This window comes from Rhineura floridana, chromosome 21, assembly GCF_030035675.1.
Source record: "Rhineura floridana isolate rRhiFlo1 chromosome 21, rRhiFlo1.hap2, whole genome shotgun sequence".
NCBI classification, from domain to species: domain Eukaryota; kingdom Metazoa; phylum Chordata; class Lepidosauria; order Squamata; family Rhineuridae; genus Rhineura; species Rhineura floridana.
This window is the reverse complement of record NC_084500.1, coordinates 19,479,731-19,502,929: the sequence shown is the minus strand read 5'-3', so window position 1 is coordinate 19,502,929 and position 23,199 is coordinate 19,479,731. Positions and strand designations below refer to the sequence as shown.

Below are 23,199 nucleotides of genomic sequence, written 5' to 3'. Positions count from 1 at the left end.
AATTGGGAGATGAATGGGCACAAGTGCAGCCAATGTTCAAGGGGAGGACTTCAGGGGTCAAGGTCACATCCACACCCTGCACCGAAAGCAAACTGTGGCAAGTCAGAGGGGTGGCTGGGACTGGTTGCTCCCTGAGCCCAGAAAGACAGCCGGCCAGGGGCTTGTCGTCGCCCAGCACAGAGCAGCCTCTGCCTGCCATCCTAGAGCTCCTGGGCCTCAGCTGTGTTTTCGAAATGCTTGTCCACGTTGCAGGTTCTCTCTGGCAAGTTTCAACGGTGCCCTGCCGTTCCCGCAATACAGTTGGGGAGCCACCCTCTTAGAAGACAGCCAAGTCCAGTCTAGGCCGGAAGCAGCAGAGAAGCAGCCCAAGCACCAGCCCCCTTATCGTGGAAGGGTCTTAGGCGAGGAGAGAAAGCAGTGGCGGAGGTGGTGGAGCCGGCCAATGCTAAAAACAGGGCAATCTGTCGAGGAGGAAACCTTGATTGCTCCCCCCACCCACCCCGGGCTCTCTGAGGAGTGCAGAACGCAACATTAGGACCTTCTCATGCGGAATCTGTGTGCAGGTGGCTAGGAGGGGGCAGGGGGCAAGGCTCTGGCCGCATGCCCTGCCTGCACATGGCATTTCTGCTAACCAGCGGACCAGAAAACAGCTCCCCACCCCTACTTGAGCCCTGGCTTTTCATTTTTTAATGATTAATCCCACTCTGCCCTTCCTATGCGACTGCCCCAGCCAAAGAGTTTGCACAGGATTCCGAACCACTCGGGGTGTGGGGAGAGGCAGAACTGACCCAATTCCATGGGCACCTAAACAGGTAAGTACAGTGGCTGATCCCAGAACCCATGCAACATCTAGTGCGAGAGGAGGTCGCCCGCCACATGCTGTCCACGCCAATTGTACTTTTCGTCAACCTCAGGAATGTTTCACCCGGGCACAACTTGCCAGAGGTGGATTCTGCAGGATGGATGATGCTTCTTGGTTTGTCCAATTCAGCCTGCTGTCCCTGCGCTTGACGAGGTGGGGCGCAGGTAAGAGAGAGAGAGCCACACAGACCAGTGACTTCTCCCTCTTGCCAGCCACCAGGAGTCCTCCTGAGCCCTCCGTGGCCTTTTCCACAAAGGCAACAGCTTTGCAAGTTGCGTCCAACAAAGCCACTAGCTCACCTGTCTACACACAACTGTTTGGGGCACACCAGCAGCCTGAAAGGGGAAGCACTCTTTTTTTCAGGTCACAAAAGGAGATCCTTACAGGCCACAGACAACCAGCAGAGTGGCTGTTTGCAAGCTAGTATGAAAGATTTTTTTAAAAAAGTATGTTTGCATTGTCTCCCATTACCCCCCGCCCCCAAACACTGCATGTCACAGCAAGTGCCCAGTTCTGCCCGTGGTTGTTTGCAAATCAAAGAAGCACAATTCATGGGAGGCTGAAAACAGAAGCTCTCTTCCTCCCATGGAAGACCACACTCTCTTGGAAGGCACAAGGCAGCCCAGCCAAGAGGGCAAGGACTCTATCATGGCCTGCAACAGGCACTGGCTCAGGTACTTGCTTCCAGATGAAGCTGCTGGACCCACAGACCTGCTCCCATGGAGATGACAGAAAAGGCTGCCTCTCCTATCCTTGCCAACTTGCACCTGTACAATTGATAACTCTGTGATGGATTTAAAAAAAGAGAGAAAGCCAGTCTCAGGTCCTTGGCGCTCCCTACCCCATTAATGAAAAGCAATTTATTAGCTCAGCTCTGAAGACTTACTTGGCTCTGTCTCTAATGCACACTCACACCACCCCTCTTGCCAAAGGAAAACTCTCAAGGAAAAAAAGTTTTCGATAGTGGGGAATCTAATCCCAGTCCCCAACCTGTGTGGCAGCTGAGAGCAGTCAATCATTACCTGGGCCTTTTTCAACAACCACACAGATGACTGCCTGGCTGGCTACCCATCAGATCCAGGAAAAACTCAAGGTGCCAACTTTACTGGCACAGGAAATCGGGTTTTACTCCACTAACTGGCCAGCTGTCCCCACCTGACTGCAAATGAATGAGATCTGCAGGCAAGCAACAAATATGTATGTTTTGGAATGATTTCCATTTGGAGCCTTGGTTCGGGAATAAAGGAGAGAAGGATTGGGAGTCACTGTAACACCAAAGCCCTCCAACCCCCCCCCCCCCGGGTTGGTTCTTACAGCTGATGCATGCAGAAAGCTCTTGAGTGACTGGGGTGGTGGGAGAGGGAGAGAAGGATTACAGTAGAAACTCTGGATGTTCGTAAGTCAGCAAAATTGCCTCACCAGAATGGAGCCAATTTATGCAGAAACTGGCTTCTGATTTGCAGATGCTCCTGAAAGGGTTTGAAATAACAGTGCTAGGAGCAGACGGCATGTTTAAGCAGGCTAGACTGAGTCATTCTGCCTGGTCCTTTGCCCTGGTGAACAGCTGCCATTCCCAGGGAAGTGCCCTAGGGGCAAGTTATATACAGGATGCCACCCCCTATTCTCCTGCCATCTCTCCTCCCTATGCACATTACCCTTTGCTTCCTGTCTCCCATAAGCTCTCTGGTGCAGGGGACAAGCCTTCTGGAGCAGCAAGGCGCACAAGCCTCTCTCTCTTTTGCAGATAATCACATCTTCCAAGAGCCGACTTGGGCGGCTGAGTAGCCTCTTAGTTTGGAAGCAAAATAGGGCCACCCAAAACAAGGCAGTGGTTTCTGCAAACTCAGGGGGGGGGACACACGATACAAGTTGGTGAATTAAAAGACGATTCTAAAACAACAACACCTGAGCACCCCTGTGATCTTCCAGGACCTATGGACTGTTAAGGGCATAGACCTAAGAACACCCTAGATCAACTCATCTCATTATCTGGAGAGGGAGTTTCTGGGTTCCCATTGAATTCTAGTCTTTGCTCCTACATTTGGGGTTTTTTTTTTCTTGGGGTGGGGGCATGGAAGACAGGACATGCTGCTGCCAAATCACAACTATGTTAACCTCTCCGTTGTATTCTGTGGGCAGCTCTCACCTGTGCCGTGTGGGAGAGAGAAAGACAGAGGTAGCAAAAAGAGGCCTAAAGGATTCAGAAGGCTGGCAGATGGCAAAGAGTCTAGAAATTAAGTCTATAGCTGGGAGGAGCTTCGCACCAACTGTCAGGGCAAAAACAAAGAAAGGAAAATAGAGGGAGAGAGGGAAGAAGCGGGGCTGATGGAGCCTTTGGAGTGGGGCTGGGAAAGCTGTTTGTATGCCACCTCAAGCTCGTTGGAAGACAAGGTGGGCTATCAGTGTAATAAAATTAAAATAGTGATATAGCAATCTAGCACCCAGGTTATGCAGACCCTGAACCTGAGCCCTGTAGCATATATAACGCAGAGGGGAAGGCTTCAGGACAGGGGAGGAAGGTGGCCCCTGCAAAGCCCCAAACAGGACGACGAGGCTGGAGCCCTGAAGAGGAGCACACTGCTTACGGGCTGAGGATACACTGCAGGATCTTCTCCGGGGCTCCCCCTCCTTCCCTTGCCCTGGCGGCGAATGACAGGAAGGATGTTGAGAGCCTCGTTTCTGTCAGGGCCTGCTGCCCAGGAGTTTACTGCCCCACTCTGAGGGCTGGGATTCTGATGGGGATGTGAGGGAGGGGGAAGATAGGCCCATGGACTGAAGGCCATTTCCTGAATTAATCGGCAGATTTCTAACTTAGGAAATGGCAGCAAGACAATGCCACCAGGGTTTTGAAAGTGGGGCACTGGGCATTCTCAGCTCCCCAGCCCCCTACTCCTCCAAACTGGCCCATTAACCTAAGTTGCTCTGCCAGCAAAAATAAAAGAACGGCTGGCAACAACGGGAAGTCCGCAATCCCAGTGGAGCCTTCTTCGCAGGGAGCAGCAGGCCTGCCAGTGTACATCTCAAGGATTAAACTGACCTGAGAAGCCATTTGTCTAGCTGCCAATGACAACCCCAGAGGTCAGAAACTAGCCCGGAGCCCAGGAGGGGGCTATTCCAGATCCTCTTTATTGGGAAACCAGACAAGATGGTCACTTCCACCTTCTCCTTTCATAAACAGATTTAGAAATCTGTGTGATCTCGTTTCATCGAGTGCTCAACATGCTCAAAGACTATAGCTTTATATCTGTGGCGGGGGAGCAAGCTTAGCCCTAATGAATGCCTTTCTGTACCTCAAATGTCCCCCCTCCCCTGCAACCACCACCCCAACGGCCACACAGACCCAGCTTTTCTGATATGGCCATCAAAAATGCACTAAGACGCAGGGGGCAACCTTGTTCCTCCTGGCCCCCTCCTTTCCCAGCCATGATTTAAAAAACACTCCCTGACACAACAGCGCCATCACGTTCCAGGTGGTTGGAAACACAGCAAAGGTGTAAAGGGCCCCTTCAGTTTTAGAGTCAGAAGGTATGGGGTTGCCAACAAGCCAGCCAGGGCTAAGAGTCCCTCCTCCTGGCACTTAGCAACAACTCGGGTGCATCTGTAGGCACCTCCACCTGCGTCTCCAAACAGTCAAGTACATTTGGTTTAAAAGGGGGGGGGCACTAGCGCTACTGCTGCTGTTTGTGGTAGCCTGACAGCACAAGGGCAACAGGTTTCCCCAAACGCAGCAGGGCGACGGCACAAAGCAATTACCCGACTTCCTATTACAGGAGCGAAAATTGATGATCATCATGATGCAAGACTCCTGAGGAAAGGACACGCAGCTTCAAAGCAGGCAGGGGCCTGGGGCCTGCCTGAACGGGGGGGGGGAGGCAACTCTTCTGTGCAGCCCCGGAAGCGGCAAGGCTGCGCTCTCTCTGCAATGCTTAACAAAGACCACTACTTCCCACCTTCCATGGGCAGAGAAAGGTGCCTGAATTCCTTGCTAGGGTCCCTTTCTCTCAACCCCTGATCTAGCAAAATGGTGGGGGGGGGGGTTACATCCTTTTGAGAGTGGGGAAAAAGGTATCACCTAACCCCTCCAGTAAGTAATTCCAAACACAGTGTGCTCCAGTGGAGACGTCAGAGGTCTGGCTCTTCTCACTCACTGAGGAGGCTGCTCGCTGCATCTCTGGATGATCCAGTATGCTAGCCTTCCTCCTCCTCAGCAAGGGGACGGGGGTAAGCCTCTCTTCCCCATCTCTGTCAAGACAGGTGCTGAACCAGATGTTGGTGGATTTCAACTCCCAGCAGCCCACACAGCCACATCTCAGTGAGGCAACAAAATTACCTGCCCTCAGAGGAATCCACTCACCGTGCTTCTGCATGAGTCTTTGCTCTCATCGCAACAGCAGCTCACACAGAAAATGTGAGGCCATTAAGAATATCTTGAAAAGTGCATTTTGTGCAACTCAAAAGCTGACGCTGTCCCATAGAGAAGCGGCACCTTGTCCTTTTCCCTTTCTCCATCAAGGTTTTGCGGCATTAAGCATGGCAGTCACTGTAAGCAGCCTTCTGCCGGGGGGTCTCCAGAGCCTCTGAGCATTGCTATCTGGAACGGACTATGAATTGCCTTAATTAATATTTACCGAAGTGCCTGAAAAACTCCTGCGGCTTCTCTGTTTGTTGCCCTTGACATTACTTGGCTAAGCTGCCACCGCTGCTGCTGCCTGAGCAATGCTTTTTAGGCCATTGCTCCTTCCCAGCAAGCGAGGCAGGGGGCGGAGCAGGGAGGAGTGTGCCTGGTGACAGCAACTCCGAGGCCTAATTGTGCATACATTATGCCCTTAATTATGCAGTTGTGTCCAGATGGGTGTAAAGCGCAACATTCTGGAGGCCTCAAATGTTAACATGACTTTGAGGGTCAAGGAAGGATGATCTTTTAAACGGCACAGCCACCGCTACTCTCAAAATCACTGCAACACACTTATTACTACTTGCATGCACCCGAATGTCCAACGGGATTATGCCATTATTGTCATCATCAACATTATCATCCTCCTTCCTCCAAGGAAGTCAGGGTGGTATGCATGGTTCTTCCTCATCTTCTCAACCCCTCTGTGAGGTAGGTTAGGCTGAGAGACAGTGACTGGCCCAACCTCACTTGGCAGAGTGGGTATCTGAAGCAACCGTGTTGGCTGCCCCTGCTCTAACCACTCACATCGCCATGTTTCAAGATTAGATCCCAACCCACACAGAAGACTGGAAACCCAGGGGAAATTAAATGACTTGCAAGGAGAGTTGGGTGGATCAAAGCCATCTCCTTTCCCCGACATCCTCCGCTACCTCGTGCAGAGCAGGAAATTGCCTTCTGTGGCTCCATCCTGCTTCGCAGAGCAATCTGCATCGATTCAATCCAGGCAATGCAAATGATGCAACCTTGCATAAACTACGCAGATGAGGCACAATCCTGATTACTGGCAATCCTATTATTCAGCCACCCCTCCAGCATCTGTGATTTCACAAAGCAGCCAAGGTTCTGGGGAAACTGAACTCCTGAACTCCACAACCAGAACTGCTTTCCTGCGCCTATGGGGAATGAGGGTGTACAAACAGAGAGCCCAAACTAAGAGTCGCAGAACTGCACTTTACCAAGAGCCCTCACACACTCTTGGGCCAAAGCTTGCATATTTGTGAAAACAAACTCCTATTTCCAGGTTGTCACCAGGAAGGCAGGACAGGATTTCACCCATCAGGTTAACAGCTGCACACTGCTTTGTCGCATCCCTGCTGGCAGGGGCTGGCGAGAGTCAGGCCAACAACATCTGGAGGGCACCAGCTTGGGGAAGGCTGCTCTGCTAGGGGCCCAGTCTGTAAAAATCCTTGCAAGTTCAACAATGTGGGGCAAGGCAGCACTGGCAAGGAGAGAAACAGCTGAATAACTGAAGGCCCTTTAAGCCTTCCTTTTACATAGAAGAGCAAGTTTGATGCACCCCTTCCTCCCCCCAAACCCCAAACCATTGATGAAGACCGACCAGAGAGCCCTGAACAGGCTGCAATGAGATGTAGTTTCTCCCGTGGACACTAGAGATGGGAGTCTGAATAATCACTTTGTCCCCATCTTGTCTGCAAGTTAAGATTCTTCAGTGGCTGGGGGTGGGGGGAGACATACAACCTGTGGCCCTTCAGATGTGGCTGGAGTCCCATCACCACTGATCACAGGCCGTGTTGACTACCGGGGCTGGGAGGAGTTGCAAAACTCAGCCATACCATGCCATACAGTTTTATGTAATACAAGATTTGCCTGATTACCTGTGGCGAGTGGAATTGTGGCCAGGAGACTAAAGAAGGGAAGCTTCACAAAAGTCAAGACCCTTTAAAAGTCAGTCTTGCTGATATGTCCACAATAGCGACTAGCCACGTAAGTTCTTACTAGCCTGCCTGTAAGTAATCATTTGTGATGTATTGGCAATCACCATCTTTGCCAGCCTGGGTGATCTCCAGATGTTTGTGACTACAGCTCCCATCAGTCCCAGCCAGGAGGGCACCAGGTTGGTGAAGGCTGCCTTAGAGGAAAAAGAAGAAGTACCAACTCCAAATTTCACAAAACCAGATTTCCAACAGGTTGCTTAGAGGAGATTTTTCCTTGCTCCAGGGGCCCAGGAAAAATGGCTCCTAACAAGCCTCTTCTAAGCTTCTTTAACAATTCCAGTTCTGCTGGAATCAGAAGACGATAAAAGTTGTAGTTTCGAAGGGATAGCAGTGCTAGCCTAGAGCACCTGTGCCTACCAAGACAGATCCTTCTCTATTTTCCATCCTCATATACCCACTTTAAATTCTGTATCAGTGAAAAACTGCAGCTGCTATGCTCACTGAAACTCAAGCTGTGGCCCATTCTTCACAACGTTGACAGCAATGTTTATCCATTATATTGATATCCCACCTTTCCTCCGAGGAGCGCAATGTACCATGTGCAGTTCTACCAGTCCCCCTTTTATTCTCATAGCAACCCTGTGAAGTAGGTTAGATTGAGAGATGGTGCCTGGCCCAAGGTTAGCAAGTGAACTTTGTGGCAAAGTGAGGATTTTGAGCCCTGGCCTCCCAGGTCCTAGGCCAGGTAAGGGGAACCTTTCACCCTCCAGGTGTTGCTGAACCACAACTCCCATCATCCCTGGCCATCAGCCATGCTTGCTAGGGCTGATGGGAGTTGTAGTTCAGCAACATATGGAGGGCCACAGGTTCCCCACACTTACCCTAGTCCAGTACGGTTAACCACTGCACCACCCTGTTTCTCAATACAGAGTCCCCTCGGAAAAGACAGGCACTCCTGGTAGGAACAGGGTGCATGTACACACAAGGTCCCCTGAAGCCATAAAAGGGTGAAGCGCCCAGGATGGCAGGGGTCAGCAAAGGGAAGACAAATCTAACCATACTCAGCACTGGGTCTAGAGTTAAGAAGAGTGAGCTTACAAATTGCACGGAGGATAACCTCCATGTCCATTCTGGCAGACTTTGTTTCAAGGGAGCTGAATTTGTCATCTCAGCTGTGAAGTGAAGATGGCAGGGGGAAGGGAAAAAGGAGAACACCAAAATATTTTAAACTGTTCTCACAGCCAGCTAAGGAAGAGGTGTGTTTCTAGGAGCCGGACTGGAGGGCTATGCATAGCCACCTGATCACACGCAACCCCATCTCACCTGCTTCTACCTTCGCTCACATGGCTCCAAATTTAGCAACATGTTGGAGTTCAACTGCAAACGTCATTCAACACTTCAGCCGGGATGTCTGCTCCAAAAACATGTGCAGGCTCTTACTGACGCCTATTTATTTGTTTTATTTTTAAAGAGATCAGAGCTGGAACGATTGCCCTTCCGCTAGTTTTGGCTTCCAATTTTCAAGTGCCAAAACTTAATCCTGCAAGCTAATTAAATGTGCCGGCAAGTTGACCCTTTCACATTTCACAGTCACCTGGAGTGATCACTGAACACACATTCCCTGGCCCTGCTTCCAAGGCAGCTCACTTGGGCTGATTCCATTTAACCTCACAACCACCTTAGGAGGTAGGCCAGGCCAAGAGACATCAGCTTGCCCAAGGCACCAACCAAACCAGCTTTGATGGTTGCGCAAGGGCCTGAGCTCTGCTCTGCCTGCTGGCAGGCAGTCGTTACCTTGCCCCACCACACAGGAGAAGAGCCTAACAGCTATGCAAGAGCAAAGTCTAAAACAACAAAGTGCAGGCAGATCCTTCCGGAGGCTGCACACACCATTGTGTTTTTAAAACATTTGCCTTGCAGAATCAGAATTTAATCCGGTTATATCAGATTTTTAAAAGACAATGTCCCTCCAACATCACAGGAGCCCAAGGACAAATTTACCCAAGTGCAACTGTCTTCATCCCTCTGGTGCATTCCTCCCTTAGTTTCTCTTATCTAAGCCACGCAACCCTCCCCATTCTGAGTCACAGTCTCAACAGAAATCAACATAGATCAAATCAGTTTAGATTAATGAGGCTTTGTCAAACATTTCCAATTTTCCACAGCTCTCCCTTCTGAGGAGGGATCACCCAAGACTGTCTCCAGCTTATTACACTCTGCTGCTGTAACAGGAGCCGCCCAGAGCCTCAACCCAAGCTAGCTCCTGGAAAAGGAACAGCCCTGAAAATGGCAAAAACACAAGCTATTTAGAGGCACCCCCCCCCAAAAAAAGAGGCCCCTTTGCCATTTCTGAGTTCCCTGGTACTTAATTTGTACGGAATCTGAACTGTCACGAGCACACTGTGCTAAGACAGAATGAACTGGTGTACAGACCAGAATCCTAGGAAATCTTAGCTTTCCTTTAAAAATGAAAAGCCAAGTCTCTGGCCCTTACGGTTTTGAAGGCACGCCTGAAGTTGAAAGCAGGCTGCCTGGAAAACTCTTGGGAGTCTAAGGACTTGCAGAAGTGGTAGCGCTTCAGTGTTCTCGGAAGAGCCCAGCTGCAGCTGGGTCAGGCCAAAGAAGGCCCATCTAGTCCAGCACTCTGTTCTCACAGTGGCCAGCCAGATGCCCCAAAGGGAAGTCCCTAAGCAGGATATGAACACAACACTGCTCTCTCCAACAGCCCTTCCACACGCCTTGCAGAAGTAGAATGTAAGTATTTTCATTATGAGCAAGTATCACAGCCTGTTTCCTTAATTACAGATAAGGGGATGGGCAGTGTTATGTCTTAAGGCTTGGCCCAAGAGTCACTTCGCTCAGCGTCACCTTGCCACTCCAATTCTCCTTTGAGAGAGAGAGAAATATTTGGCAAACTGGTCGAGATAAGAGGGCCTCAGACAAGCATCCATGCCCAAGATTATTTAGACCAGAGAAGAAAGGAGGGTCTATCTGCACAAACCCACAACAAGGGACACCAGCAATACAGTTAACAGGCCATGGAAAGGGAGCTTGGCTGTGGAATGGGGGGCACCCACTCACTGTCCCAGGAAGGCACAGAAGTAGAGGGGGGAGGAGGAAAACATTTGCAAACCCTCCATTAGCAGGAATTTCGTGAATCACGTGTGTGTGGGGGGGGAGAACAAGGAAACACAGAAAGCCTTTCTGTGTTGTGGCCGAGATCACGAGCTCCTTCAGATCGAAGATTGAGCTTCCGTTAACACACACTGCATGGAGCATTAACACACTTCCCTTCCCCTCTCCCACGTCAAAGAGAATTGATTATGCTGCTGCTGGAGGTCAACCCTGAGAGGCGATACAGCCCTTCCCTTGTCACGAGACTCTTCAGGGTCAACTTTTAAGAATCAACAGCCACCGCTATGCTGACGCCAAGGAGGCAGAAGCCAAGAAAGGCCGACGCTTGGGCAACCTTTCCCCAACCCTCCAGATGTGTCATTACCACCCTCTTCCCATCATTCCCCACCATTTGGCCATGCCAACTGGGGCTGACGAGAGTTGAAGTCTGACAGCAGCTGGAGGGCACCAGGTTAGGAAAGCTCACCTTAGGGTGCACGTTTGCACAATGTGCTCAGGAGAAACCCTTGGGAACTTAGCAGGGGTTTCCCCAGTAGGGTGCGGAGGAGAAGCTGCCCCACAAGCCAGCCACCCATCTTCCTCTGCAATGTGCAGAGGCCTCTAGAGGAGTAGCATGTGAGTTCTAAGCCACACTTTCAGCTCCCATGGATCCAGTGAGGCCCAGTAGTGAACGAAACCCATTGTCAGTGTTCCGGAACAGTCTTTGTCCATCTGGTGGCCTCCAGATGTTTTGCACGGCAACTTCCCAGCATGTGCTGGCTGAGATTGATGGGAGTCGCAGTCCAACACGTCTAGAGGCCACCAGCGTGGCTGAGGCTGCCCTACAACAAGCCCCAGAATACTCTGCAACACACAAATGGGGCCAACCTGGAAAAGAAGTGTTCACTGGGGGCAGAGCGCGCCAGCAGGACCAACTTTTATCTCTGGACAAGCGGCCGTGCAGAACTTTCTCTCCCATCCTTTGGATGGAAAACCTAAATGTTTGCAAAGCTTAGCCAGCCAGCTTAAAGTGGAAGGCATTTCTGGTTAAGACATTATGTACTGAACCTCTCTAAGGTCACCTCAGCCAAAGCAGCCCTCAAGGCAGGTAGCCAGTAAGTTCAGAGAACTAAAAAGCAACTGTTACTAATGGAATTCCACTCACAGAAGCCCAACTGCAGGCTGCTTTGCATCCCACTCCTTTAGGGTGGTTTCAAGCCAGGTAAACAGGCATGTTTTGTTGAAAGCATTTACGTGTGTGTGGCTCTGTTTAAGGTTTAACTCAGTTTGAAAAACTCTGTATGCAAAGTGGCCGCCTGAAGGGGGTGATCTCTATGCCGTAATGCACCTTTGCTTTTAAGAGAGGGGGGACACTCACTACCCAACAGGAAGTCTAGGAGGCAGATCTTGGGATGGAAATCTCAGAAGGAGCATGGAATGCTATGTGGAGTAAACCTCCCCTGAAAACTGTCTCTGCCAGACTGCGAGAAACGATGCTTAAACTGGTTTACAGGTGGTATCGTACACCTGTCAAATTCCACTGGATTAATGCTTCTGTTATCTGATGGAGGGGATGTGAGCTGCTTTGGAGTTCCTTTCACATGTGGTGGTTGTGTCCTGAGGTCCAAACCTTTTGGCAACAGGTGTTTCAGGAGATCTCCTCAATTGTACTTCAATTCATTCCAGTGCACCCAGGGTTTGCCTTATCTCTGTATTTCCAAATGAGCTTCTTACCCATTAAAAACTCATGTTATTTGTGTTAGCAGCTGCTGAGGTTGAGGGAGCACATAATTGGAAATACTCAACTCCCTATGCCATGGCAGCTTGGTGGGGAAAAGTGTGACCTTTAGCATTAACAGAAAAGTTAGCTGAGAGGAATCGGTCATTAAGAGGGGCAAAGGTAAAAGAAACTTTTGAAGATGTTTGGTATCCTTTTATGTTATATATGGTATAGAAAGACAAATGATATTGCCCCCATCGTCACAAAAATCTTTTTGGTTAGATATAATTCCAAAGAGATTTTGGGTAGTGCATAAACTTGTTTTTGGTCTCTTACTGTAATCATTGGGAACTGTATTTGCTGTACATATCGTGGAGTTTTGGGGTGGGTGGGGGTTGCCTTGCGTTATTGTTACATTAAATTTATTCAATTAAAAAATCCCCCACCCAAAATAAAAAAATAAAAAGCAGTCAAAGACCTATTCAGATGTCTCAGTATGGGAACATAGAACTGCTGCATTTGCCCCTAACAACTGACATTTTCCCCCACCCCTGCCCCTCCAGCCCATGTTCTGACTCGAGAATAAGCTGGTGCGAGGGTCAATCATAAATGCAGCCTCTACTGTGCAACAGCAGGAGCTGGGACTCCAATGCCGCCATTTCTGTACCACTTTGGACCAGGCCAAGAAGTCCTTTTCTCTTTAGCAAGATGCCTCACTGACAGGACCCTGGCTCTGCCTTTAATGGAATCACAGAAGGTGCGAGGCAAGGTCCCAAAGCAACCAACACGTCCATTGAAACCCCAACCAGTAAACCAATGAAGTGAAAGGCACAACCCTACTCCCAAGCCTCCAAAGAGAGAATGCTACGGAACAAAGAGAAGGACTTGCGTCCCACCAGGCAGAGCCTGGACACAGGTGGGCTGGAACACCCTGCTTGAGCTGCTGCCCACAGGCTGCCCATTCTACAGCCAAAAGGCCCCTGGACCAAGTCTGAAATGGCGCCTCTTGTTACTCCCACCAATGAAGAAATGGGCCTTATATCAAGACTCTCCAAGAACCACCCTTCTGAATCAAAGCACGGGCCACCGAGTCCAGAATCTCATTTCCCAAAGTGCCCCTGAGAAGCCCACAAACAGGGCATAGCCTGCCTGGCGCCATCTCCATTATCTTTTCAGCACCAGGTGAAACCTTTCTTTTGCTCACTCAGCCATTGCCAACCTGGTGCCCTCCTGATGTTGCGGACTGCCACTGGCATCAGCCCCAGCCAGCCAGCAGGGAGGCTAATGGCAGTTGTAGCCCCATCTGTCAAAGTGACACCTGGTGTTTCTGTTGCAATCTTCTTGTGTTATATATTGCTTAATTCTTTGTTAATACTATATTCTTTTTTTAAAACCATGGTGGCCCGGAAAGCGGTATATAAATGTTGAAAACAAAGAAAATAAAACACAAATAACTCTGAGGGCCACATTTACACTTTTCCTAATGCAGCAGGGTCACTCTGCTCTGTTCTTGTTGCTTTTTAGCCCAGGGACATAAGTACATACATTTTATTTCATGACATTTGTAAGCAACCCTATTCCACAGATGGAAGAACAGGTTTAATACAGCAAAGTTAAGTACACAAGAGATAAATCACTTTTTTAAGTTAGCAGATTTGTTACTGAAATTACAAACGCTGTGAAGTGATGCATTCTCTGTGGATCAAAGCCACTACTTCTGCTGCACACACAAAACAAATTTAAATGCAGTTTACATCTTAATAACTCAGGTTTGCCAAATCTGTCCCTGCAACAATCACTTTTAGTTCTCAGCTGTCAATTTCACAGTTCTGGCTGATTCCTACGACTTCAGATTTAATCAAGATAACTTGGACAAAATGCAATCCAATCTTATTTTCACAATCTGATCCTTATTATGTTTACGCAGAAATAAATACTGACAAGTTCAATCAAGTTTACTTCTCAAGGCTGCAGTTCAATGTACACTTCCCTTGAAAAGTAGCCATGCTGAACTCGCTGGGGATTACTCCCAAGTAAACATATTCAGAGCAGACGGCCCACGAGCTTACATCTGGTTCCCTACAGCACATTCCCCTGTATTTTTACTTTATTGCACTGAATTCAATGGTACTTCCTCTCAGGTAGGTGGAGGTAAGAGAAAGCTTTTAATTATGATTTATTTAATGAGCACGAGCTCATAATCCACTTCTCCTTCTGCCCCTCACGCATGGAGTGTCAACATTATGACAAAGCTACTGTCCTGCCTAAATGGGGCCCTCCAGATGTTGCTGGACTACAACTCCCATAATCCCTGATCACGGGCCATGCTAGCAGGGACTAATGGGAGTTGTAGTCCACCAACATCTGCAAGGCACCACCCCAGCTTCCTGTTATATTGATTAAAACGGAGGCAAAAGGCGGGGGGTAGGTAGGGGCTAAAAAAAGTGACATACTTTATGGAAATTCCGCACAAAAGAACTGGAAGCAATTTTGAAAAAAAAACAAGGAAGGCTTAATGGAAGCTTAACGAGCACAGTCCTCAGTTGTTCAAGGTCAGCAATGGTTTCAGGGCGATGTACTTACAGAGGACAAAAATCACATCTAAGTGGTACTTATGTCTGAGTAAATATGCCTAGGATTAGGCTATAAAAGAGGAAGAAGCAGAATAAATTTCTTATTCGGAGAAGGTTATTTGAAACAGACCACTATCAAAACCTTCTTTGCTTCCAGCAATTTTCTTGACCCGAGAAAAAAAAAATTAAATTTTTGTAGGTATTGGGGGGGAGTTAGAAAAGGGAATCAAATCATTTCACCTGCCTCTCAAATTCCTCCCCACTCCATGACATTTGTCAAAGCCATTCCTCCATTTATTACTTGCGTAAAATCAAAGGTCATCCCAAAATGTTTATCAAAGCTGTGTTAGTCTTCCTTTTAATAACAATAAAAACTCTGCCTCAGACTGAAGCCTGGTGGGCTTCCTCACACTTAGAGACATCTCTCCTTCCCAGCCCACCCTGCAGCAGGAGGGGACACAGGCATGTGTATGTGTGAAACCAAGCCAATCAGCCCTCTACAGCCAAACTCTATTCGCATTGCAAGCACACCTGAAAAATGGCAGAGGAACCAGAGTAGCAAATGTGCAGATGGGCCCTGAAGATCACATGTAGAAAGGGACAGGCAAGCTGCAGACAATGTCACAATCATCCCTCACGCTGTCTTTGCCAACCTGGGGTCCTCCAGCTCTTCTGGACTACAATCAGCCTCCCATCAGCCCCAGCAAGCACGGCTGTCCAAAACAGGTGGGGGGGGCACCAGGATGGTGAAAGCTGCTGTACATAGTGCTAGCATGCTCTTGGACAGGACTGCATCTCAGGAGCCAAGAACCCATCATGGAGGACAGAGGACTAGAACTGAGATGGTTTCATTTCTGTACATGGCTGGGCCCTAAAAGATCCAAAATATTCTTTGGGAGTCCTGCTTTGCTGATGGCCAGGTACGGAGCAATTTACAAACCACCCAGAAATATTCATAAGAAATTGTAGCATCATACACATCCTTACGGAAAGCAAGATTTCCTAGCCACATAGAGGGAGCTGCCTGATATTGGGGCAGGCTGTTTAGCCACCTAGCCTTCTTTCATCAACTCTGGGAAGGGGCTCTGGAGGGTCTCATGTGGAGAGGGTCTTTCCTATGACCCGATATCCTTTAACCAAAGGAGCCAGGGACCTTCAGCATGCAAATCAAGGGCTCTACCACTGAGCTACAATCCACTCCCTGTTCCTGAAAATATGAACACAAGAAGAGACCAGGCAACTCATTTGTGCTCACTCTCTCGCAAATGACAGCAATATGACCGGGGCTAGCAAGAAAAATCTCAGTCTAGCATCAGTATTTAAATGTGCTGATATTTCTGCTCCATCCTTGAGCGTAACTAGGGCTTAAGATGCTATTCCAGTGCCAAGCAACTGGGAATAATTTTTCAGCCCCATATATCAAGGAAGGGGAAACCTGTGGCCTCCCAGAAGTTGTTGGGACCCCAATTCCCATCAGCCCCAACAGCCAGCAAGGGCAACGGTCCAGAATGATGGGAGATGGGAGTCCAGCTGATTCCTCATTCCTGCTGTGCGTGGTAATTCCAAACACCCAGAGAGACCAATAATTAGTGGCTTGACAATTTGTTAACTGGACGGCAATGCACCAACCATTACAAACTCTGACACACAGATGCATACCTGCTATTTGTGACAGGCATATATGAGCAGCTATCCTCAGCATTACTTGTATGCTTTGCTGATACAAACTGCCATCCAAGCTATCAGCTGCCCTTATTATCAAAGACTCAGTCCTCCGTTAATCCCACATCCCAGCATCTTGAGCTGAGGAGAGGTGATGCTCTGTGACAGACTAACACTTCCCAGCAAAAAACTGCACACCACACCAAGGTAGTAAATACCCCCCAACAACAGCAGCCCAACCCCTGCAAAGATGGGAAAGCCATGAGCTCAATATGGAGACAAGGACAACTGCTAACAGGAGCAGAATTCCTACCACGTGTACGTACACCAGAAGAGCTCGGCTGCAGCTGGATCAGGCCCAAGGGGGCCCATCTAGTCCAGCATCCTGTTCTCACAGTGGCCAACCAGATGTCCCAAAGGGAAGCCCACATGCAGGACCTGAGTGCAGGAGCACTCTCCCCACTTGTGATTCCCAACAGCTGGAGCGTGGATGAGGCTTGAAAAATTCTGATTTGTCAGCATTACAGAAAGTGCAGAAGGACTCATCCCTGGAGGCAGAGGCCTCAGTTTGCATGCAGAAGGCCTCAGGTTCAACCTCCACTTAAAAAAGGATCAGATAGCAAGCGTTTGGAAAGATCCCTCTCTGCTTGAGAAACTGGAGGGCTGCTGCCAATCAGAGGAAGCAATATTGGTCTAGATGGACCAATAGCCTGACCTGATATAAGGCAACTTCCTATTTATTTTCAGAGGCACCAGCATCCCGCAATCAGGAACTCAAGTGACACAGCACAACAGATATCTTTCCCCACAGTTTTGGCAGCAGATACGTAGCCTGAGGAAGGGAGAGGCTTAGTCCGCAACAGAGAGGAAGTAATCCAAACTGGCTTTTCAAGCCAGATGCAAAAAAGGCCTCCAAACAAGGCCGAGAATGGGAGTGGCAGTTTGATTAAAGCTACCTCAGCTCTCCGTGACAGAACCGCCCCTCAGGCAAGCGACCATGGAATTTCACGTTTGCAAATTCTGTTTCAAAGTGTCCCCCCCCCCCCCCGGGATGGGGTGGATAATGCAAGTTGAACCAAGTGGATTTCTCCCTGCTGGCCTAGACTGCATTCCCCCCCCCAAACCATTTGGTTAATTGCCTCATCAGACATACTAAACCAAGACAGCCAAAACTAAAAACACCTACAGAAATATAGGAAAAGTATTAGGGGGGAGGAGCCAGTTAGGAACCTAAGTGTAGTGAAATCAGCCAAGCTCACTTCCTTAACTTCAGGAAAAGCCAGGGACAGTCTCAAAAAGAGCCCCCTTCTTTCTGTGGATCCCCCTAAGGATGGGGATAGCTGTCTCTCCTGGCCTCACAACGACCAAACGTCAACATCTCTTTTTCTTTCCCCCCCAAACACACAGAACGCAGCAAGTGCCTCCACGGCGGAGGAGCAAAGGAGGTTGTGGTGCCTTACAGGCCTGCCCTGTGCAATGTCACCACTGTAGTATGGGTGCCCTTGCTGGGGGGCGGGGAGGCGGAGAGGGAGCATTCGAATTTGAATTCCTGCCACAAGGGAGCTTCGCAAAGGCACTCTGAATAAGGAGGAAAGAGGGTCTGTGAACTGTTGGGCAGCCAGGCTTCATAACAGGAGAAGCCCTGTCCTACAGACATGTTGACGGGGTATTTTGAGAGAGCCTTTGATGCATCGGGGGTTTAGGCTGACCAAGACTTAAGGGCGGGGGGGATGCATGCAGCCAACACAGGAGACAAATCAGGTCTACCTCCACGAGAGGAAATGGATTTTGAAGGCATGCCAACATTGCATGAGGGCACCCCTCTCCTTGGCCCAAAGGGCACAGCCAGGCCAGGCCTCCCTTTTGCATAGGAACAGACCTTATCCCTATTACTACCAAGGGGGGGGGAACAACACCACATTAATCCTGATGACTAAAACCTTCAAGGGGGCACACTTCAGGGGCACAGAGCAGACAATGCTATAAGATGGGAGGGGGGAAGGAGGCGGTGATGGAATTAGTGATAATGCAAGAGGAAGACAAAGCCTGGCTGAGCTTTGGGGTGAATGGGGGATCATTGGTGCTGGGGTAGAATGAGCAGTCGAGGCTGGATGGGGGGGTAAACCTCACTGAGAGAGATAAAGGGAGGCTGCAAATGGGAAAAAAGGGAATGAGTGCTGGGGGCGAAACCCAAGCTGGTTTTTATACACACACATTGGGGGGGGGGAAGTCAAGAGGCCCACCTCACCCAGAAGAAGCAGGTTAAAACTGCAAGGGCCAGGATGGGATGGGGTGGGCTACAGAAATACAGCACCCAAGGCTGGATCTGTGTGGTGGGAGGTGAGGAAAAATAAAAAATAAAAGCCTCCTACTTGCGGGAAAGAGGAAACGGGAGAGGCTGCAAGTTCAAAAACGATAGGGGGGAGAGAGGAGGAAGAACCTCGGCTGGAGGTGGTCCCAGAGCGAGAGGGGCGGGCAGCAGGTGACTTCGCAAGTGGGCGTGTGTGTTGAAGGGCAAGGTAAGAGGAAGCCCGCAGCAGCAGCTACGTAAGGCCACGAGGCCCATCCTGGCGCCCAGAAGGGTTTCAATACTGTAGCCTTGTCTTACGGGGAATGGGGGGCAGAGAAAGAGCCCCCACGAAGGGAGGAGTGGGGGGGATAAAGGAAGCAGATGAGGCTGCATTTTATATGTAATAAATGAATGAATGAATGGGAATGAATGGGAATGGGAGGGGGAGCCCAGCTCGGGAAGAACGACACGGATCCCCCCCCCGATACACACAAGACGCGGGGCGAGAAAGTGATGGGGGAGGGGCCTCCCAAATCACCAGCCAAAGCAATTACCCTTCCCCCTCCCCGCCCTCGCGCACGCGCAGACACGCGCCAGGCGGGCCGTTCAGGATGACGACCACCCCTCCCCTGATTTCGGGTCCGGTTTCGGGGGTTGCCAACCCGCCCTCCGTCCCTCCGGTAGGCCTTCGCCCCTCCCCCACCAGGAGGGGGAGGGGCGCCGGGCCAGGCCTTGCGTGAGGGGAGGGGGTGTCTTTTTATACACATATATATGTGTATATACTCCTCCTCACGACGCAGCTGCTTTCTCACCCACCGTGGGAGCCCCCGCCCGGCCCTCATGGCGCCGCCGCCTCCTCGCCGCCGCCTCTCCTCCTCCTCCTCCTCCTCCTCCTCGCCGCCTTCTTTCCCCTCGGAGCCGGCTCGGCCGCTCCCCCCCTCCTGCGCATGCGCCGGGACGCCCGGCCCGAGCCTGGTCTTCTCCTCCTCCAAGAGGGAGGGTCACCGCAAGCAAGAGAGAAAGAGAGGCATGCGTACACTTCCGGCTCTCGCTCGGAAAAGTAAGGTGGTGGTGGTGAACAGAGGCGACAACCAGTGTGAGGAAGAGGGCGATGCTGAGGGTGGGGGAATGGAGCAAGAGGAGGTAGACTAATTTCTCTCACACATACTGGATTTAGCATCTATCCCACCCAGCTCTCGCTGTCTCTGGAGGTCGAAGGGAAACCGGAAGTTTTCGCGACGCAGACCTTTGCTTATCTCTATGGATTTTTGTGCGTGGCTTCTCCAGGTGCTCGTGCGCAAGCGCAGAGCCGACGCTCACCCGCCCACTAACACAGCAAATACTGGCTGGGGGCTGATGGGAGTTGTAGTCCACCAATGGCGGGCACCAGCTTGGCAGGGACTTCCCTTGTGCTATTGAGCTTTCCCTTATTGGAGGGTGGCGTGGCTGAAACAACCCTGCATTTGTTCTGTCTTTGTTTGCAATTACAGTATATACATATTTATTCCTGCACCTATATCACACCTCAAAGGAGTTCAAGGTGACGTACTTGGCTCTTGCTCTCCATTTTACCCTCGCAACAACCCTGTGAAGTAGGTTAGGCCAAGAGAGGCAATGGCTTCGTGGCTCAGTGGGGATTTCAACCCAGGTCCCCAGCTTCCAGGCCCACACTATAACCACCACACTGCACTGGGCTTTTACTTGCTTTAATGATTGTATAAATGGGCTTCCTTAATTCAGTAGCATGGGTTATGCTATTGTTGTTGTTAATTAATTCAATCTATATCTCACCCTTCCTCCCTGGAGCCCAGGGTGGGAAACAAGTGACAAAACATATATAAAACATCTTGAAAACTTATTTCTTTAAAAACTTAAAAACAGTTCCAACACCAACCCAGACTGAGATAAGGTCTCTACTTAAAAGGCTTGTTGAAAGAGGAGGGTCTTCAGTAGGTGCCGAAAGGACAACAGAGAGTGCGCCTGCCTAATATTTAAAGGGGGTGAATTCCAAAGGGATGGTGCCACTACACGAAAGGTCCGCTTCCTACGTTGTGAGGAATGGCACTCCTGATGAGATGGCATCTGCAGGAGGCCCTCAGCTGCAGTGTGCAGGGATTGACTGGGTTAACCATCCCTGGGACCTTATGCTGAAGGGGCAGGTAAGAAATAATATTATTAAAAGAAGCATTATGATCACCGTGTTTTAAGATGGAAGCTAAGGTTTATAAAAGACAAACCAGGTTTCTACTGTGACACAGCATGATAAAGACACACCTGTCACCCAGATGCAGGCAAGTGACAGAGGATCACACAAGGAAGAGGACACAGAACATTATCACTCACTCACATGCACACTGCTCTGACCTTATGCCCAACAATCTATTTTTATGCAGGTGGTCTCAGGCACAAGTCCCACTTGTGTTTCACGTGCCTAGCATGGCCTGAATGCATGCTGGAAAATTCATGTGCTTATTCCACAACAAAAAATGGTTACATCTTTATTAAGTGCCACAAGACTCTCTGTGAAAAGTAATACGAGGCTGCACACCAGGCACGACTCAAGGTTGGTCTAGGAGAGTCCAGGCATTGGTAGACTACACCTCTTGACCACTGGCCGCGCTGACTGCTGTGAGCTAAAGTCCAACATATTCTGGAGGACCACACAGGCTCCTCACCCCAATCTAGGTAAATTATCAGCTCAATTTCCATCCCCACCAAAGCCATGCGCTGTTCACGAACCCAACAATAGCATAAAGCAGAGATTCCCAAATCAAACCAGACACTCCGAGGGCCTGTGTTGCTCTATGCTGCTTTTATCTCATCCCAGACAGGGAAAAGGGGCCCTCCCTGCGGAATGGCCTCTAGTGGCTTCCCTCTGTCAATGCCCATGAAACTCAAGATCAGGAGTTACCCTAATCAATCTGGAGGAATTGTGGACCAGAGATTTCCTCACACAAAGTAACTGTCAGCAGCACTGCACAAAAAGGCAACTCACTAGTACTCCTGTTTTATAGCTGACGAACACAGCAGCTGAGCGAGAATTAGCCCAAAGCTAGCCGTGGCAGAGAATTTCATGGTTACTTGCTATCGTTCAAACTACTGAGAGCCACAAACCTTTTGCAGGTAAGTCATCCAGAGACCTACCAGTAGACCCCAATGTGTCTTGTGTCCGTCTGTCTGTCCACAGGACAATGCACGGCAGGGCTGTATTTTTTTTTTAATTACCCAGATTACTCTTCAGCCATGCTGGTCAAGACCAGTGAAGTACGAGTTAGTTATTAACAATCCTGTTGTATTTCTAGGCAGGGGAAGCAGAAAACAGAGTCTCCTACCCCTTTTTCAGCTTTGAACTGTGGGTGAAACAGGCATTAGAAGAGAAGAGGGGCGCCTCAAGCTGGGGGAAGGCCAAATATGGCCCTCCAGACCTCTCTGTCTGGATGGAGGATAGGGAGGGGTGGGTGTAGGAAACTAGCCTGCTGTACAAAGGAAACATTTCTACCTGTTGCTCCACCCATTTTTTGCTCTGGCTCCATCTTGTGGCCCTCAGAAGGTTGCCTAGATGGGAATGCGGCCCTCAGGCTGAAAGAGGCTCCCCACCTCTTGAACAGAGAGAGAAAACAGAAGGGGTGGAAGCCGTTCCAGATTAATTCACACAGGGTAGTTTCTTGCACATGTAGAGAGCGCAATTATGTGTTAGTTATTAAACTGACTCGTACTTTTGCACAAAAAAAGACAGCACTCTGACAACAAAGCTACCAGGTAGGCTAGGTTCTGCCGTGAACCTCCATATTAAAGGTAGGGCAGCTGTCTTTGAAAGGGTGTGCTGGTTTCTTTTCAAGCAGTTATTTGAACCCAGGATTTTCTGCCCCAAATGAACACAATAGCCCATTCACAGAAAGCGTATCGTTCCTCTCCCTCCCTCTCATCCACCCGCCTCTCCCTTGTGGTCCAGTGTGTATAAACAGCAACCATGATTCAGATAAACTCTGGACCCCAGCGCAGCCTTGCAAACAATGTATGCAAAAGTTACTAGCCCACATCAAGATGTACTGTCCACAAACTTGGGTTAAAGCCAACTGAGGCTCAGGGGACACGTTGAGGAAACCCAGAGAGCACTTCGTAAAAACTTCCCACCTGGAATACTACTACCAAGCATTTCCACAGCACTCTTGATTTATGACTTGTTATATTCTTTACGACCCTGCAAAGTCTCGTCCTTGCGTGGGCTGACCCTTCACAAACCCTCCCCAAAGCACCTGTGTGCTCGTGCACTTCACCATTTAAAAAAAAGAAAAGAAATTACATATTTTAACTGCACCAGGGAGGATGGTTTGTGACACCACAAGGATCTGCCAATCAGTGCTGTACACAGAACCTGGGTGGAAGTCAGCCACTCCTGCCCTGAGACCTGGATTAGCTTTCACAGCCTCTCATCCCAAACCTGTCCCTACAGAGTGACTTTTCCTTCCTCCTCGTTCGACAGAGAACTTCCTTGGGTGCAGGCCTCAACTACCAGAGGCTGCCTCTACTACAAACCCAGCCAACTTCACATGTCTCTTAAGGGTCCACGCCTGCAGTGTCACACCTGTCTAATTAAGAAGTGGCCTTAGAAGCATTGTGAAATACG

At 49.6% G+C, this 23,199-nt stretch overlaps 1 protein-coding gene across 4 annotated transcripts in view; it reads right to left on the bottom strand.

Annotated features, from left to right (window-relative positions):
- The window catches only part of FAM222B (family with sequence similarity 222 member B), a 29,245-nt gene extending 9,757 nt beyond the window's left edge, over positions 1–19,488 (bottom strand). The window contains exon 1 of one of the 4 annotated variants that reach the window (XM_061604928.1): positions 19,389–19,488. The gene's annotated coding sequence lies outside the window, so the exon portion shown is untranslated. Of the gene's footprint in view, positions 1–5,216; positions 5,524–16,608; positions 16,696–19,388 lie in introns of those variants that run through there. The other 3 variants (XM_061604926.1, XM_061604929.1, XM_061604927.1) reach the window with 3 other exon arrangements.
- Between the last annotated feature and the right edge of the window lie 3,711 nt (positions 19,489–23,199).